The 5,753-nt window shown below is 43.6% G+C and overlaps 2 pseudogenes; one reads left to right on the top strand and one right to left on the bottom strand.

The window, feature by feature from the left end:
- On the top strand, positions 996–1,847 carry Gm18602 (predicted gene, 18602; annotated as a pseudogene).
- On the bottom strand, positions 5,029–5,550 carry Rps13-ps1 (ribosomal protein S13, pseudogene 1; annotated as a pseudogene).

The raw sequence follows: 5,753 nt of genomic DNA, 5'->3' as shown, positions 1-5,753 counted from the left end.
CACACACACACACACACACACACACACACACACACACACACACACACACGATGCCTCAGAAGGGTAAGGTTATGGTATGTTTCCCACTTCATTCAATAATCATATTTTCCTCCATTTTTAGTGCAGATCACTTTTTATTTGGGTGCGAGATGAAAATAGTTGGTCCATGTTCAATCTCCAGGGCTCACCTACCTCACCAAACATGATAGTGAATCTGTAGAAATAACTCCTGATACATCATGCGTGTTACTTCAACCTAAATATAAGCTAGGATTCTGTGTAATCTAGGCTTGTCAGAATTTACATTAAAGCAAAAAGCAAACGGACTGGAACGATGGCTCACAGGTAAAGGTGCTTAAATCCATGCCTGATGACCTGATGTTAGTACCCAGAATCCACACATTAGAAAGAAATAACAATTTGTCTTCTGCACCATGGCACCACACTCTCACACACACATACACTTAGTAGATAAATATTATTTAAAATTTTAAAACAACCAGAGGCTGTAGCCAAATAGAAATTCCCTCGGAATAATGTCTTTTCCTGGCATTTCATCTTAGTTACTTTTTTATTGCTATATGTCTTAGTTCGGTTTTTACTGCCGTGAACAGATACCATGACCAAGGCAACTCTTATAATAACAACACTTAATTGGAGCTGGCTTACAGGTTTAGAGACTCAGTCCATTATAATCAAGGCAGGCAGCATGACAGCATCCAGGCAGGTATAGTGCAGGAGGAACTGAGAGTTCTACAACTTGTTCCAAGGGCAAATAGAAGACTTTGATCCTCAGACAGCTAAGAGGAAGCTCTCAAAGCCCACCTTCACAGTAACATGCTTCTTCCAACAAGGCCACTCCTACTCCAACAAAGCCATACTTCTAAATAAGTGTCACTCCCTAGGCCAAGCATATTCAAACAACCACACTGTGGTAAGATACCAAGAATAAGACAACTTATAAGAGCTTCTTTTGCCCAGGGGCAGCTGGGAAGATGATGGCTTGGGTACCTTGTCTGGGGTGCAGCTGGGAAGCTGTGTCCTTCAACCAACATCATGGCCTAAGCACAGCAACAGCTAGAAAGCCCCCATGAGCATGGTAGCTCCCAGCTTGGAGACAAAAGATAACACTCTCTGCTTAACTGACCAGAGCTTCCAAGCCTGGCTTATAAGAGACTAAAAAACAAAAGCCCAGGAATTATCTTCATCCCTGGATATCTTTCTAATATGAATATTAAAAAGGCAGTGGCAGTTGAGGAGTTTTACAAATCTCATAAGGTTTAACTACTCAGGAGTTAGAAATGCAGATAGTAACGTAGCAGAATGAGCAGTGGGGAAGTGGAGAAAGGATGTACTTTGTATACTTGATGACATAGCTGGAGGACCACAGATACTGGTTGGATCTAGCCTTGGTGGATGGATCATGCTGCATCCTGTAACTACACAGCCATAAAAGGCCACATTTTTATTGCTATACCTACTGTTGCAGATGGCCTGGTGACAGTTTCGTTCACTTCCAGTTGAGGCACAAAGGAAAATAAAAATGAAAGATCCTTACCATCTAAATAAAACAAGGAAGGATTTTGCTGCATTCTATACAGTTTCATTAAAGAGCCTCACTGCTTATTACACAGCCCATTCCTGTGACCTGCCCTCTGTGGTTGCTCCGTGGTATGAAGGACAATAGAGTTCCTTAGCATATGTCCTTGCAGGTTGCTGACTGAGTGGTCAGCTCAGATGTAGGTGCTGCTCTCCAGAAACACCATCAGCCACAGGATGACCAAAGCAGATATCCAGCTACTGCTTGCACTGTTGGTGGCTTGGCTGATAAGCTTCCATCTGTGGTTACTTAGAATGTACTCTAATGCATCCTGGGGATTGAAAGAGTGGTAATAAACCAAGGAACCAGTTACTTTAGGGCTTCCCTTCTTACATTTATTTTGTAAATATCCAATAAGTGTTTATTTAATAATGTCTTCACACAAATATTCAAATTGTGAAGATGAAGGAGGAGGAGGAAGAGGAAGAAGAAGAGAAGGAAGAGGAGGAGGAAAAGGAAGAAGAAGATGGAGAAGGAGAAGGAAGAAAAGGAAGGAGAAGAAGAGGAGGAGGTGAAGAAGCTGGAAGAAGAGGAAGAAGGAGAAGGAAAGACGAGGAGAAGGAAGGAAGAAGAGGAGGTGGTGAAGGAGGAAGAGGAGAAGAAGAAGGAGGAGGAGGAGGAGAAAGAAAGAAAGAAAGAAAGAAAGAAAGAAAGAAAGAAAGAAAGAAAGAAAGAAAGAAAGAAAGGAAGGAAGGAAGAGAGAGAGAGAAAAGAGGAGGAGGAGGAAGAAGAAGAGGAAGAAGAAGAAGAAGAAGAAGAAGAAGAAGAAGAAGAAGAAGAAGAAGAAGAAGAAGAAGAAGAAGAAGAGGAGGGGGAGGGGGAGGAGGAAGAAGAGGAAGAAGAAGAGGAAGAAGAAGAGGAAGAAGAAGAGGAAGAAGAAGAAGATCATACTTGGGGCTAACAGTTTTAGAGGGCTAGACTCATGACCATCATTATGGAGAACATGGTAGGAAGCAGGCAGGCATGGCTCTGCATTACTATCTGAGAGCTTATATCTTGATCCACAAGCATCAGGCAGAGAGCTAACTAGGAATGCTGTGGGCTTTTGGAACCTCAAAGTTTACCCCTAGTGACACACCCCCTCCAAGAAGGCCACATCTCCTAAGCACTCAGGAGGCAGAGGCAGGCAAATCTCTGAGTTCGAGGCCAGCCTGATCTACAGGATGAGTTCCAGGACAGCCAGGGCTACACAGAGAAACCCTGCCAAGTAAAAACAAACAAAGCAAAGCAAAACAAAACAAGCCTTCTCAAACAGTTTCACCAACTGAGAACCAAGCACATCCCATTCCCTGGCCTCCACAGCCTCCTGGCCATATCATAATGCAAAATGCATTTAGTTAAACTTCAAAAATCCCTATAGTCTTTTATTGCTTCAAAAGTTTAAAAGTCCAAAGTCTTTCTGAGACTGAAAGCAGTATCTTAATTGTAACCCCCTATAAAATAAAATGCAAATTATATGCTTCCAACATACAATGGCACAGAATATGCACTGCCATTCCAAAAGAGAGAGAAGGGACATTATAGGACATACTATACAAAAGCAAGACCAAACCACAGCAGAACAAAATCCTGTAATTCTGTGTCTAATGTCAAAGGGCTTAGACAGTTCCACCCTTTGGCTTTGCTGGCTACAACACATTTCTCTCTCTTGGGCTGGTTCCACACCCTGTTAGCATCTCTCCTTGGCAGGCATCCCATGACTCTGACACCTCCAAAATCCCGAGGCTTCGACTGCAATCCAGACTTCACTTTCACAGCTTCATGCAATGGTCTCTCAGGACCTCTCTGCAGGGACTCTCCTGACACATGCCTGGCCTCTGAAATGCACTTAACTGCAGAGGAAGAGTCTACGACCCCTTTCCTTGTTTATCCTTCATGACAAAACCCAGAACCACAAAGCTAATGCTGCCAAGTTTAGCTGCCCACTTGGAATACCTTTCCCTCTTCTTAAATCACATTTGCCACAGCTTTGATTTGATATTGCTTTTTAGGAGCAGAAAATTTCTCAGGTCCTTTCTTTTTTACAAGTTGCAAGATTAGCCTGATGGTGCCTTGCCCTGAGGGCACCCCTCCATTTTTCTGTTTCTCTTTATCTCTTTCAGCACACGCCTTGGCTCCGACATTAAATTTTCTGGTGCCCTCTTTTTCCCCAAACTTTACATTTTGTATGTCTTTTTGCCCTGCTTGCCCTTTTGCCTTGCAGAATTGCATAAGAGTGATTACTAATAACCATATGACAAAGTCAATATTAGATCATCTTGAAATCTTTTCTGCCAACAACATTAGCACAAAACTTTCAATTTAGCCTCAGGCAGACTTTTAGGACAAGGGCAGAAAGCAGCCACATTCTTTGCCAAAATATCACATTGTCTCGTTGCTAGCCTAGTTGCTAAAATTGTTCCCCCTGAAACTACTTGAGCGGGGCCTGAGTAGTCAACATGGCTCTCAGCACTACAACACATATATTAGAAGTAATGGAATTTCTAAAATCAAGCTAAGATTGACCAGAATCCCCTTCCCTCCTGTGATAATTTGAATGAGAATGGCCCCATAAGCTCATATGCTTGAATACTTAGTCCTTAGTTGGTAGAACTGTTTGGGAAGGATTAGGAGGTGTGGTCTCCTTGGAAAAGGCATGTCACTGGGGATATATTTTGAGGTTTCAGAAGCCCATGCTGTTCCTAGTTATCACTCTGCCTCATGCTTGTAGATCAATACATAAGTTCCCAACTACTACTGCAATGGCATGCTTGCCTGACTTCCTTCCTCACTCCCCACCATGATGTCATGAACTCACCCTCTGAAACTATGAACCCCAATAAACTCTTCTATGACTTGCTTCAGTCATGGTGTTTTCTCACAGCCACGGAAAAGGAGCTAAGACACTTCCATTTCATCACTGATTGTGCAATCTTGTTGCAAAATGTCTTATAAGACACCAGGCCTTCCTCTGCAGAGCTGATGGGCTGTTTCCTCTCTCTACAGCTCTGGCATGGTTGGACCTCTCCTTTGTTGACCAAGCTGTGTTTCTCATCCTCTCCTTTGCACTAAATCTCTCCTACTCTAGAGATGACCAGGCCAACTCAGTGAAAATGTCACATGTGTGTCTCCCCTCCCCGTGTTTTGGAAATACTCATTTGGATTGACTGTCGACTGCTTAAGAAATGTATGTGTTCTGAAAGTCCAGGTTTCTAGCTTCTCCTGAAAAACCAGAAGACATGTTGATCTGAGGTCTCTTTCCTCCATGAGATCAGGGAAGAGCTAAGGATTGGTGTTCTCTTTGGGGTGGTTTTCCTTTGCCACTTCCCACATCTCTGCTTAGCACACTTCACCACACACCTTCCCTGCTTAGACTTAGTGAACGTCTGAGCTGGTGAGTCTTCGGCCCATGGCTCCTCTTTAGTGTCTGAGATTTTTTTTTTTTTTTTTTACTCAAAGTGATTTTATTGCTTGTGCACACAACAGCATTTATGCCACTAGAGCAGAGGCTGTGGACGACTCATATTTCCAATTGGGTGGGAGCACCCGCTTAGTCTTATAGTATCGAGCCAATCGGTGAATTCTGCTCTCTATCAGAATCAGGCGGAATTTAGCATCCTTATCCTTTCTGTTCCTCTCAAGGTGCTTTCGGACAGCAACAGCTTTCTTAATCAAATGGTAGAGATCCTCGGGGAGGTCAGGGGCAAGGCCTTTGGACTTGAGGATTCTCAAGATTTTATTTCCAGTCACAAAACGGACCTGGGCCACCCCGTGTGAGTCCCTCAGGATTACACCTATCTGGGAGGGAGTCAGGCCTTTCTTGGCCAATTTGTAAATCTGTTCCTTCACGTCGTCAGACGTCAACTTCAGCCACGTGGGGACGCTACGGCGGTAGGGCAGCGCCGACTGGGACAGGCCCTTCCCGGGAGCGTGCATGCGACCCATGATGGCGGAGGTCTGGCAGCAAAGAGTGTGTCTGAGATCTTAAACCCAGGTTTCAGCAAGCCAAAAAAATTCAGCTCAGTCAAGGCTACATCCTAGATATGGCTTCTTATTTCACTCTGAATCCCCCAACTGCACAAATGTGTGTAGCCCATTCAGGTAACCATGATGCTGGAAAACAAAACAAAACAAAACAAAACACACAACAACAAAAACAATAGGAATTTCTCTC

This window comes from Mus musculus, chromosome 8, assembly GCF_000001635.26.
Source record: "Mus musculus strain C57BL/6J chromosome 8, GRCm38.p6 C57BL/6J".
Lineage (NCBI taxonomy): Eukaryota > Metazoa > Chordata > Mammalia > Rodentia > Muridae > Mus > Mus musculus.
Note: the sequence above shows the minus strand (reverse complement) of the source record. Positions and strands in the feature narration are given on the sequence as shown.